This window comes from Thrips palmi, unplaced genomic scaffold, assembly GCF_012932325.1.
Source record: "Thrips palmi isolate BJ-2018 unplaced genomic scaffold, TpBJ-2018v1 HiC_scaffold_2, whole genome shotgun sequence".
Lineage (NCBI taxonomy): Eukaryota > Metazoa > Arthropoda > Insecta > Thysanoptera > Thripidae > Thrips > Thrips palmi.
This window is the reverse complement of record NW_023144629.1, coordinates 9,957,162-9,971,596: the sequence shown is the minus strand read 5'-3', so window position 1 is coordinate 9,971,596 and position 14,435 is coordinate 9,957,162.

Below are 14,435 nucleotides of genomic sequence, written 5' to 3'. Positions count from 1 at the left end.
AACCTCCCAAACGTCTCTGAGTGGGCTAGTTTCTGAGTTTTCTGTGTCGAATCTCTTTCAAAAGCACTTTCGTTTGTTTCAAACACTTTTTGACTCAGGAAATAAAAATATTTGTCGACATTTCTCGTTGAAACCGGGCTTGATACCTACTCCGTTTCTTCCCGGCTTCCGGTTTTGTTCTTCTTTATGTTCTTCGATCGGCGACGACTAGAATGCTCTATTTAACAAAGTCCACTCAATCTTCAAAAAAGGGGACCGACCGACTAAAAATTTTTATTAGCCCAATCGGTAAATCAAGTCGAGACATTTCAGAAACTGTGCCACAATCGGGTCCCCGTCACCGGCAACATACTCAAAATCAATCATCAATTGTCATCAAGAACCTATAAGCCCGAAAATCCGACTGACTGACTTCCTCACTCATCAATCATCAAGAACCCATATAGCCCCAATCCGACTGACTGACTCACTCACTCATAGAAATGTTGGGGGTCAAGGAGTGGTCGTAGAGACCTGCGGGTTTTTCCATTCGATTCCAAATTTAATGGGAAAATTGGGAAAAATCTCAAAAGTTGAAAATTTCTCACTGTTTCCGAGCAAAGCTACTCAATCTTCCAAAAAGGGGACCGAATGACTAAAAAATTTTATTCGCCCCATCGGTAGGTCTGGTCGAGAATTCCCGAAACTGTGCCGTAATCGGGACCCCGCCACCGGCAATTGGGCAATCATCTTCAAGAATCTTTATAGCCCCAATCCGACTGACTGACTGACTCACTTACTCACTCAAAGAAATGTTTGGGGTCGAGGAGTGGTCGTAGAGACTTAAGGTTTTTTTCCTTTCACCTCTATCCTTGTCAAAGCAGTCTTCAATATTTTCCGGACCTTGTATGCACCCATTGACTGCCACAGTAGCCAATGCAATACAAGCTATCTATTTGGGCAGTAAAAGTAGCCTTATTATATGGTCAAAAGCGGTTAAATAGAGCTTTCAAAGAAGCAGGACATTTACTTCCTTAGAAAATTTGCCTTTGCTCACCACGGACTTACTGAAAATACTTCGGCACGCGCTCCACACATGCGGGGGTCTGGGGGCGGAGCCCCCAGCGAGCAGCGCGAGTTTATACATTACAGGCCCATACAGGCCTCAAGAATTTCAAACGACCTGCATCTTAGAATACGAGTCACAATTGTGGGGCTACATCGTGGAAGCTCCATCATGGCTTTGAAGCGTTTGAGCCACGGGCGAAAACATTTCTTATGCCGCCCTCAAAGTAGCGCCTAGCTGGGAGAACAGTGTGGCAAGGTAGAGCACGGAAAAAAAGAAATTCGCTGATTCAGCGAGAAAATCGCTGATTCAGCGAATTTCGGCCTTCTAGATTTGAGACGAGGGGCAAATTCGCTGAAACAGCGAACTTTTGTTCGCCAAACAAATATTCGCTGGACTAGCAAACAAATATTGCTGGGATTGCGATTCATGAACGCTGGGGCAGACATGGGATGTTGGCTAGGAATGTGTTAGCGACCTCTGTTCGCTGAAATAGCGAACAGCCTTTGCCCTAGCTAAAAGCGTATCGCTGGCTCATCCAGCGTTAACATGCTTGCTGCTTGACGTTGGTCCAACCCAATTGATTTGCACCGTAGGATACCAGGTGACGCTCAGCTTGACAAATATTCAACCTCAGTAGGATTTGAACCCGTGATCTCCTCAATACGAGACGCACGCTTTGCCTCCAGACTACCATGCCATTCTCCTCGCATCAGCCAGAGGTTCGCACTTGTGTCTTGCGCCCACCTTTGGCATGGTGTTTGTTCGTTTAGCAAATAAATTCGCTCGTAGGTAGGCAAAATGTGATTGCTAAATTAGCCAACTGGGGTTCGCTAAACTAGCGTTCTAAATCCTTGTGTCAGCGTTTATTTTCGCCACTTCAGCGAACTTGAGTCTAGCAAACGCAGTTTCGCTGGAGTAGCGAAATAATTTTTTTCCGTGAGATAGGCACAGCTACCATGTAGCTTCGTGGCGTAATGGTAAAGTGCGCGCCTACGGAGCCAAGGAGTCGGGTTCGCATCCCGGCTACGGCGCAGCGGCGTTCGCCATTTGACGGAGAAAGCATACAGTAGGTGATATTCACCAAGTCAGGTTTCATCGGAAGGGAGAGACGGAGTAGGTTGCTAGTCCAAACAAATAATTTTAACACCACTTGACACAATGACATCAATTGACATCAACTTGATGTCAAAATTAACTCAGTCTGATGGTCCAGTATGATGTCATTTTGACGAACATAAATTTGACCTGAGTTTGACATCATGTGACGTCAAAGTGACAATTTTCTGTCCCTTGGGAGCCCACCTGGAAACCAAGTTCCGGCCAGCCGTTTGTCCAAAATGACATTGATTGTTTGATCAAACAGCTGAATTTTTAGACTTTTTCTGCTCACTGGATGATGTTCATTCCTAGACAAACTGCTGGCCGGAACATGACCAAACTTGGAATCCAGGTGGGCGGGGACCCCCTATGAGCAGTTGCCAAAATAAGGGTATCTTTCGTGTCTTTTGGCTCTATAATCGTTATTTTTCAACGTATTGAGATGCGGTTTGGTGCGTTGTGTTGGGCTCGACGTCGCCCACTCTTACCCATCTTAAGTCACCACTTTTTCAATTCAGAAGATGTCAATAAAGTGCTCCAAAGGGTCATTTTGTAACGTTCCGGCATGTCCCCCGTCCATATATTCAAAGTTTCGATGCTTATATTTCAGCTAATATGGAACGTAGAACGATTCTGAGAAGATATTCGGAATCGGAAACTTTATTATTTTATCTATCAGACACATGTTACTGAACTCGTTTTTACGAGCTCGATTTGTGTGCAATCTGTAAACGCAAAATGTCCTCCGTGGTTGACTTTACGGAACGTTACATGTGAATTATCACGGTTTCTCGCGTTGCACTCCACTGATAGTTCTCGGCCTTGTCGTCAGATTAATCTGTGGCATTTTTGCCGTCGAATGGTGCAAACGGGAACTCTGACAAGTTAATAGAAAGCTCAGAATCTTGTTTTATAGGTTAAGTTTCGGTAGTGTCCGACCATGATTTTAAAATGCTTTTCTGTTCCCCGGGCAAGTTCTAGACCAAACAGAGATATGAGCAAAATCAACTAAGACGGACCACTTCTTCCGGTGACCCTCTCCGATTTGTCTGATTTTTTGTAGGGTTAATAACTAACTAAAGGAGAGTCTAAAGCCAAAATATTAGGTCCGGCAAAAATTTATTGCCCGAGATTTGGCCAACTTTAGTTTAACTTTTGGAGAAAAAACACGAATTTGGGTATTTTGGACTAATTTTACACTTTTCATAGTAGAGGGCTAAAATTTGGTCACTTTGTGTAAAATTGGCCAAGGAACAAGAATATGACCTCAGATTTGACCTCCGACTAATACCTGAAGAGTAAACCCCCCAAAACACCCTAAAAACACCTAAAATTACAGTTTTTTCTTGGGGTTTCTGGGAAAAATGTGTGGACAAAAATTTCTGATGATCTCATCTTGTAGAAAATGACGCGATGAATCGAATGAGACCACGCGCAGATTTATATGTCAAACCGTTTAGGAGATATAGCGGTTCAAAGTAAGAAAATTTTGCCATTTATTTTTTTTAAATGCAGGTTTCGAGCATTGTTTGACGGTTTTTGCCTCCTTGGTGCGTATGGGCAATGTAGTTCCAACAGGCGTGTTTGGCGGCTCTGCCTTGTCGGGTGTTTGCAGGAGCTCTCCCGTGCCCATACTTTAAACCACTATATCTCCTAAACGGTTCGAGATACAACTCTGTGCGTGGTCTCATTCGATTCAGCGCGTCTTTTTCCACAATATTAAGACACCCACACGCACCAAGGAGGCAAAAACCGTCAAACAATGCTCAAAACCTGCATTTTTTAAAAATAAATGGCAAAATTTTCTGACTTTGAACCGCTATATCTCCTAAACGGTTTGACATAAAAATCTGCGCGTGGTCTCATTCGATTCATCGCGTCATTTTCTACAAGATGAGATCATCAGAAATTTTTGTCCACACATTTTTCCCAGAAACCCCAAGAAAAAACTGTAATTTTAGGTGTTTTTAGGGTGTTTTGGGGGGTTTACTCTTCAGGTATTAGTCGGAGGTCAAATCTGAGGTCATATTCTTGTTCCTTGGCCAATTTTACATAAAGTGACCAAATTTTAGCCCTCTACTATGAAAAGTGTAAAATTAGTCCAAAATACCCAAATTTGTGTTTTTTTTCCTAAAGTTAAACTAAAGTTGGCCATATCTCGGGCAATAAATTTTTGCCGGACCTAATATTTTGGCTTTAGACTCTCCTTTAGTTAGTTATTAAGCCTACAAAAAATCAGGCAAATCGGAGAGGGTCACCGGAAGAAGTGGTCCGTCTTAGTTGATTTTGCTCTATGATTCTTTCGGGACATGTTGAGGAATCTTAAAACAGGTGCTCGCACCAAATGGCGTGTTTTAATTCATAGCAAGAGAGTTACTAGGCCTGTTTGAATGACAATGTAACGTTCCGTGTCCCGCTTTTTTCTGCAACGTTCCGTGTATTTCCCCTATACTTTTGATAGGGGCTTTTTGGTCTTTCTGCAATATTGCACCGGGAGCTCGACTGCGTTCAGATATAAGTCGTGGGACATCACTGAATAAATTGGCCGAGAAAAAAGCCGACTTTGCCACATTTTTTTCTTGCGGTTCTATGGCCTTCAAAAGTGCCCCGAATTTTGGCAACTGCTCCTTACGCAACCCTGAAGCCAAAAGTCCCGGACACCAAGTAGGTTAAGGTTCGTGGCCAGACTCCTCTGGCCTCGAAAAGAGTCACCACTTCCTCCGCCTGGACGGCGACCTCGTGTTACGTCCTCGTGTCTCGCCGCGCCATGGTGATGGATCCCCTTGCTGCTCAGGGCGTACGCGCCACTAGACTGGCGATCTTCTTCTTCACCGACCTGGTGCCCACGCTGCACATGATGCTGGCCGACAGCGCAACTGCCGCCGTCGTGGCGGCGTGTGCCTTCCAGGGGCGCGACGCCGCCGAGGACGTGCAGCACCAGGTCCGCCGCCTGGCCGGCCGGGTCGCGGCGGGCATGAGTCCCCAGGAGGACCGCCGCATCGCGCTGGAGCTGCGCGCGCTGCGCACGCGGCAGCAGGTCCTGCTGGACGTGGTGGCGGCCAGCAACCAGGCGCACGGCGGGGCCAGCCTGTGCTGCCTCTTCATCACCATCACGGAGGCCGCCGTCACCACGTTCGTAGGCATCGCGTACCTGCGCGGTAGGCCTGTTGGACCGGCTGGTATCACACCCATCTTCTGGGGCCTCGCCCACATGCTGAGGTTCATCGTCAACTGTATCCTGGGTCAACAATTGTGCAGAAACGTAAGTAAAAATCTCAACTCAGCCTACACAAGTCTGGCCCATGCTTGGCCATGGTCGAGTATTCTACAAATCGAAAAGCGTACAGTGTGCGCCCTTTCTGGAGCAGGCCTGCCAAGCACGCACTTTACTGGTGCATACGTGCCATATGCGTTGTTTCGCTTGTTTTCTCCAGAATTCGAGGATATCGAACACGCTGGACGGGTTCCTGGTGGGCAACGATTCCATTCCCGACCAGACGAGAAGAGAAGTACGTTGCCCGTTCTCTGAGTGAGTATGCATTGCCGGCAAGCCTAACCTAACCTGGCCGTGCCTCACGGCGTGCTGCAGGTGCGAGGCTTCAGCCACCAGGTGCAGCTGCAGGACTGCCGGTGCGGGGTCTACGACTTGCTGTACTTCGACTTCCCCACCATGAGCGCGGTCAGCAGTGGGGGATGCAGTGTCAGACAGTCCGTGCGACTCACTGCCAAGCGGAGGACATGTTGGCCCTCTGAGTTGCTGTAACGCACATCATCGAATGTCCCTTTTGTCTCATTTCAGGTAGTGGGCTCCTACGCAACTTTTCTCGTCATCCTGTTTCAGTTCGAGTGACGATGGCCGATAAATAAAGTCGAATCGGGCAATGGTTCTGAGATGTGAAAGGCGCACTGATTTAAGAGTTAGTTGTCAAATCGATGCTTTGAAAGGTTAAGGTGCGTTAGCTGCTCGGAGATGCGTCCGCCCCTCCCCCCCCCCCTTTCCAAAAAACAACAACAACAAACCAACAGAAATGATGTTAAAATTGGGAAAATTCACCTGTTTCGAGGGCTCCGTACATTTCACTACCCTGATGAGAAGGGAATTCTTGAAAGTTCATTTCGGGGCTCGTTTTGTAAAAGCAACTTGAGCACATCATCGATTGAAACCGCTAGTTGGACCGATAAAGCCACCTCTAGAGCAGGACGCAAGACGGAAAACAGTTTCACCAAAAAGTAAGAAATTCTACTATTTTTCACAATTTTTCTTGTTAAAATGTTTTATAGTGGCTTAAATACTTCAACTGATTCACCGTTTTCGATAAGACTGAATGTCTTAATTAATCAGATCCTCCATTTCGCTTGCCTCACGGTAAAAACGCCGCCGAGGAATATCTTAAGAGATTGTTCCAGAGCCGAGACAGCTTGATCCAACCCCAAGACTAAATTGAGTTTTCTTGGCTTAGGAAATAGGGCAGTTGATGTAATTTTGAGACACGGGTTACGAAAATGAGAAAGTTAGTTACTAAAGATTTGACATTTTATAACTCACGCCATGTCCCTGATGGGAATTTATGGACGACTTTGGATGTCGTATTCTTGACGTCCAGGGACATCCAGGATGTTCCAATGACATCCACGGATATCCGGAATGTTTCATTCTGGAAGTCCCTGGATGTCAGCTCCTCACATCCAAACAGGTCCAACCACATCCACCGACATCCAAGCGACATCCAAACGTCATCCATTCACATCCAACGACGTTCCCTGACAGCCCAGCCACATCCATTCAGATCCACCGACATCCATATCCAGTAACGACCTCCACTGTCATCCGTTTGCATCCACCTGCATCCATTCTCATCCATCGGCATCCATCGACATCCATTCACATCCAAATCACATCCATCGTCATCCATTCACATCCTCTCTCATCCAATCACATCCAAATGACACCCATTCTCATCCATCGACATCCGTTCACATCCAAATGACATCCATTCTCTTCACACATCATCCATTTACCTCCATATGACATCCATTCTCATCCATCGTCATCCATTCACATCCAAACGACATCCGTGCTCTTCCACCTACATCCATTAACATCCAAAAGACATCCATTCTCATCCAAAGACATCCAATTGACATCCATTCTCATCCACCGTCATCCATTATCATCCATATGACATCCATTCTCATCCACCAACATCCACTCACATCCAAATGACATCATTCTCATACACCGTCATCCATCATTAACGTCCATATGACGCCTAATCTCATCCATCGTCATCCATTAGCTTCCATATGACATCCATTCTTGTCCATCGACATCCATTCACATCCAAATGGTCCTGTGGAGGAGCTCCCAAAGGAAGTTTCTAAACCTAAACGACCGTTGGGCGCAAAGGCCGAAAGGACCAAGTATGGTGAATGATCGCAAAAATGTCCTACAGCCTACTTAAAACATCAACCAACACTGTAACCGAGAACGAACAACGGAACGTTGAGCACAGCGCCATCTGGCGGCGGCTCCATGAACCTCATCCTCACACTACGAATGTTCGGGCGCTCACATCACCGACATACATTCTCAACGACCGTCATCCATTTACATCCATCGTCACCCACATGCATCCAAATGCCATCTCTTTGCATCCCAGCAACAACCAGGCACATCCAAGCGACATCCATTCAGATCCAAGTGACTTCTATTCGAATCCAAGTGACTTCCATTCACATCCATCGCCATCCACTCACATCCAAACGACATCCCTACTATTACAGTCACATCCATTCACATCCAAATGACATCCATTTTCATCCATTCACATCCAAATGACATCCATTCACATCCATTCTCATCCATTCACATCCAAATGACATCCATTCACATCCATTCTCATCCATTCACATCCAAATGACATCCATTCACATCCATGCTCATCCATTCACATCCAAATGACATCCATTCACATCCATTCTCATCCATTCACATCCAAATGACATCCATTCACATCCATTCTCATCCATTCACATCCAAATGACATCCATTCACATCCATTCTCATCCATTCACATCCAAATGACATCCATTCACATCCAAATGGCATCCAAGTGACATGGATGTTATTTGGATGAGAATGGGTGTCATTTGGATAAAAAGGGATGACGGTGGATAAAATTGGATGTCATTTGGGTATGAATGGATGTAAATGGATGTCATTTGGATGTGAATGGATGAAAATGGATGTCATTTGGATGTGAATGGATGTGAATGGATGTGAATGGATGAAAATGGATGTCATTTGGATGTGAATGGATGACAATGGATGTAAATGGATGTCATTTGGATGTGAATGGATGTCAATGGATGTCAATGGATGTCATTTGGAAGTGAATGGATTAAAATGGATGTCATTTGGATGTGAATGGATGTCATTTGGATGTGAATGGATGACAATTGATGTGAATAGATGTCTTTTGGATGTGAATGGATGTCATTCGGATCGAATAGAGGTCATTTGGATGTGAATGGAGGTCATTTGGATGTGAATGGACGAAAATGGATGTGATTTGGATGTGAATGGATGTAAATGGATAAAAATGGATGTCATTTGGATGTGAATGTTTGTCGTTTGGATGTGAATGGATGATGGTGGATGGGAATGGATGTCAGGTTTTTGGTCGTGGCTGGATGTCGGTGGATGCAAAAGGATGTCGTTTGGAAGTAAAGCCCATTGACTTAAATGGATGTCGTTGGAGACGAGCGGATGTCCCACGGAAGTCAGTGGATATCCTTGGACGTTTGTGGATGTGGCTGGGAAGGCAGTGGATGTCGTTGGATGAGGTTGGATGAGATTGGATGTGGCTGCGTAGTAGGTGGATGTCGTTGGACGTAAGTGGAAGTCGTCTGGAAGTTGGTGGAAGTCATTGGACGTGCGTGGATGTGGATGAGTAGACAGTGGATGTCGTTGGATGAGAATGGATGTGGCGGGGAAGGTGTGGATGTGGATGGACGTGAGTGGATGTCACTCGGAAGTCAGTGGATGTCTTTGGACGTGTGTGGATGTGGTAAGGAAGCTAGTGGATGTCCATGGACGAGAATGGATGTGGCCGGGAGGTGGGCGGATGTCGTTGGACGTGAGTGGATGTCGCCCGGAAGTCAGTGGAGATGTATGGACGAGTATGGATGTGACTGGATGTCAGTGGATGAAAATGGAGGGAAATGGATGAATTAGGATGTCTATGGAAGAAAATGGACGACTTTGGATGTGAAATCCGATCTCCAACCACATCCAAGTTCTACCAGGGGTTAAATGAAAAGTTCGGAATAAAAAACGTAACATTTGGTTAGCATGAGGTCTAAAATGTCAAATGATAAACAGCTGTTCAATTTTCGCGACGTGTCTCAAAAGGTTTCACGAAGGAATGTCCGCTGAAAAAATGTCCGCTCAAACTAAGGCCGCTCGGACGGAATGTCCACTAAAACTAAAGTCCTCGTGTAGAAAGTCCACTAGAATTGATGTCCGTTCCTCAAAAATGTCACAAGAAATAATGTCCTCAATATATTTATTTGCATCCGATTTGAACCCAACCAAAAGGCCTACCCAACCTGTCAATCGTGAATTTTAAGGTTGTATGCCACTGCCTCCAGATGACGTCGTCCCTGTCTTTATAATTGTTGTAATCTTCCGCCAGGCGATGGATTCGCCGCTGAGACATCTCATACCTCTTGCTAACCGGCTGCTTTACATTTATATGACAAGTCCGTACTTGCGCGAGCACCTGGTGGAAATCGTGCTCCTCAGCACGGAGCTCGTCCAAGAACTTCCACACGTAAGCGTGGTGAACAACAATCAATTTCTGGAATTTCGAGTGGTAGGCCTCAACCACGTTGTTGGTGCGGAAGGTGTTGTCCGCGGCTTGTTCATGCACGTCCCACAGTCCCTGGGGGAAACGTAGCGGTACGGCATTGCGGCGCCGCAGCGGACGATGCCCTCGGATGTAGTTCTGCTCCATGTGGGTGGCCACGCCCAGCACGCGGTGGTCCAGCTCATCGACGACCTGGTCGAAGGCCGGCTCCACGTCGTCAGAGGGCACGAAGGGGATCGCCATGAGCCGCTGCACGTCCCTCCGCACGGTGTGGTCCTCCTGCTCCGCGTTGATGTACAGCACTCGAAGTCCCTCGTTGACCACATAGCGCCACAGAGCCTTAAAAATGTTAAAAAGGCAAAACGGTCAAAGGTTAAAAAGGTTCTCCAAGAGGCCATATCGCGGTCTAATCGTCCCAGTACCTGGTTGAAATGGAAGAGGCACCCCTTGTGGGCGGCGAAGGGGAACGCCTGCTGGTGGACGTTACTTGCAGCCAGCTCGAAGTCCGTCATCATCAGGTTCACTTTCAACTGCAGGTTGAGTCGGCCCACCTCGTCGATAATGGCATCCCAAATTTGCTTGTAAGTTGCCTCGTTCTTTCGCACGCAGATGCAGGAGACCAAGGGAAAGACTAGTTTTCTCTGAGCAGTGTCCACCACTGTGCCATGGATGGTGTACAGCTGGCCAAATTGATTCGGGACCGTCTTGAACGTGCCGTCAGCAAATATCTAGTTACTTGCACAGAGAATCTTAAGCTGTTCCTCTGAGCAAGAGACGAGGACTCGGTCAGCATCATCTTGACCTACAACAAAAATAAAACGGCAACATGTATTTTACATGCATTCCACATGCAGAGACTAACAGCCCGCATCAGGGAACTTACCTGAATCGAACAGGAGGCAGCGCGTGCCTCGTTTGGTGGTTGTATATGGAGCCGCCATGAGAATGTCTTGCACGGTAACCGGGTTTCTTGGTCGGCCAATATTTTGATGAAGGTTGATCACCCTCCTCATGCTGTTTCTCTCTGGCAGCTTGGCGAGTACCTCCGGATCGTCAACATTGCCAACTGCGTCGCGCAGCGCCTGCTGCGGTGGTTCATTCGGGTGTTCTTCTGCCCGACGCTTGACTCCTTGCATGACTTTCTTGGCGATGACAGCGCGATGGTCTGCTTCGTGCCCCATGTGAGCTTCCGTCCCGTCCTTGAGGAGCTCTGGTTCTTCCAGGTCGAGGCTGGTGTGGGTGCGGGCGTTACAGCGGTCCTCCGTGCATCGCCAGTATATCTTCCTCAGGCGCAGGTTCCGCGAATGTTCAGTGTATGTGAATCCGTTCAGGCAAAGGGTTGCCTTGCCCTTGTTTGAAGGGATGATTTCCATGTTGGGCCCGGTTGGTACGGCCAGACTGCTGGGACAAGTGCCTTAGCAAGTGCCTCTGTTACTATTGAACGGCCGCGGCCGCGGCCAATAATGGGGACCGGACTTAAATACAAAGGCCATTGAAACAAAGGACATTTAGGGAAGGGACATTTTGTATGTGACATTTTAGTGTTGGACAAAAAATAAAGGCCCATACTTCGCGACATTTTTTTCAGCGGACATTCCTTCGTAGCACCGTCTCAAAATTAACCCTTCATGTGCAATGCTTTTGCATTGCACCAATTGACGCTATACTCATAGCGTTTGGATTCTCAGTGATGAGAGTGCACGCGGCCACCGCACGAAGCTCGGGTCGATTCGCGTCTATCTCGTCACACAATCGACCGACCTAAAAGCGAACCTCATGAGTCGCATCGGCAAACACCAAATGGAGAGGAAAATGATGTTGACCGAGGAAAGAATTTTGTTCTTCGAGAGTGTCGGGAGGGAGAGCCTGCAATAACCAAAATCGAAGGAGCAACCACTTTTGATGTTTACTTTCTAGGGCGCACTCATAATGCTCTACAAACTGAAGTGTGTACTCAGTATGCGTCAACAGATGCATACTTAGCTGAGAACACCTGCAGATGCATACTTGGATAAGTTACGTATACCTAACTCATGCATCAGTATACTCAGCCATGCATCTGTAGATGGTATTCAGCTAAGTATGCATCTACTTGCAAGTATGCATCTGTAGACGCATACTGAGTACACATTTAAGTTTGTAGAGTGCCTTACAATAAAATTCGAGCTATGTTACGATGAATTTCGGGCAGACATAACATGAAGGGAAATTTCTCCATAATACCAGTCTTTTCTGGATTTTCATTGTAGGACGACAATTTTTTTTCCCGTAAGACGAAGAGACCCTTTTGTACCATGCTTGCGCCATTCCCTTCGTATTATGGGAAATTTCTTCGTAAGACCTTCAGAGTCCACTCTCAAGGAAAACAATCCTCTCGTGAACGTTCTTTTCCTCGTCTGGGCTCTTGCTGATGCGGGCCACGTACACAGATCGGTCGATTGTGTGACACGACGTGAATCGACCTGCGCTTCGCGCCGTGCGGCCGTGGGTGCCAGCAGGACGCCGCGTGCGCCACTTGCGCTGTCTCCGGAAGGCGCTGCAAGGTGGGCCAGAAGACCGACGCAGGCGACCCAAACTCTAGACGCGTTTTGAGCTCCAGAGTCGCTAAACAGGACTCGATCCGAGCGTGTGACCCCACCAATGGATTGCTCTCCGAACGAGGTATCCATTGGTGGGCACTCTAAATGTCTTACAATGAAATTTGACCTGTGTTATTCGTATGTCACAGTGAATTCGGCGCAAGCATAATCATAATACGAAGCAATATTCCTTCGTAATACGAATCTTTTTAGCGACTCTGGAGCTCAAAACGCGTCTTGGGTTTCGGCCGCCTGCGCAGGCCTTCCGAAAAACCCACTGCTCTGGGACGATGCCTGGGGAGCCCCGGCCCTGCTGGGCCAGGCTGTGCTCGCTGCAGTGGCGCGCCCTGCTGCTGCTGCTCCACGTCTGCGGCCACCACTGCGGGGCGGGCTGGCCGCCTCGGCCCACGCGCACCAGGACGCGCTTCTGCGTCCTCGTCTTGGCCCTGCTCACCGCCGCCAAGGCCTGGGGCGTGTGCCTGCTCCTGCCATACGTGTTACGGACCCGTGACGGCCGGAGGTCCTACGTGAGGACGTTATTTGCCATGAACGCCATGGTTAAGATCGTCGCCTCAGTAGTGCTGCAGGTTGTATTAAATTTTTGTACACGCTAAACTTTGTATGCTCCGCGAAATGGAAACACCTAACCTTTATTTGGTCTTTATTTGATCTTTAAATGGGCGTTTCATTTTACTCATTCTTATAACGTTTTTATAAATCTTACTTTCTTATTTAAACCTGCAAAAATATTATGTAACTATGCTGCTCTGTTAAAAGAGTCACCATGTTAATCGAGACCTACGTATGATGTATATATGGTTTAAATTAAAAAGCCCTTATAAGTTATTTTAAAACCTTATAAGAATAAGTAAAATGAACGCCCATGTAAAGGTCTAATAATTGTCAAATAAAGGTTTTATTTGTTTCCATTTCGCGTTCGCACGGCACCTACCACGTGTAAGTCGGTTGCTCATGGCGGTGTGGCCTCTCGCTTCGTCACAGATGATGTTGATCCGTCGGCGCCACGAGATCGCCGCCCTGGTGCAGGGCCTGGTCATGTACACGTCGAGCTGCCCCCCCACTGTCCGCTCGTGGCTCGGCACGGCTCTGGTGCTGGCAGTGTACTTAGCGAGCTCCTTTTTCCTTCCCATGCTGAGCATCGTGGCCGCAGCCCTTGCGGTGTGTGGTCTGTTACCCACACTGCACTGTGCGAAAAAAGTACAGAAAAAAGTACGGAACATCCATGCCTGCACCGTCCGTACTTGCGAACTACAGAACTTCCGTACTTTTTTCCGTACCCGTTCACATGGGTTCATATGGAGCCAGTACGGACGTTCCATACTTTTCTCCGTACTATATTTTTCAGTACCATTTCCGTACACAAGTACGGAATTGTTAACAGTGTGAGAATGATGGAGTCACCGCCACCCTAAATGGGTGATGAAACTTTATTGCCCAGTTGTAGGTGATGAAAAATTCATTATTCGAAATTTGGTAACAGGCGTTATGTCACCCAAATTTGGGAAACGTCGTCGGTTCTTCTGGGGCCACCACGATGACGGACGATGACCCCTTTATGGCGTTGAGGCCTCCGGGCCCCACGGCACCTAACGCGCAGTCCGTTCTGTTTTACGTCGGAGATGCGAGGACGTACCACGAGGACGCCGTCCAGGCGGTGAAGTGGTTATTTTTTTCAAGGCCAAAGGAACTCTGGCCACGAATCTACTTGGTGTCCGGAACTTTTGATTTCAGAGAAGGGTTGAGGGCTCGGTGAATGGGGTTCCAGCCCACCTGCAAACCAAGTTTGGTCAAGTTCCGGCCAGCCGTTTGTCCGAAATG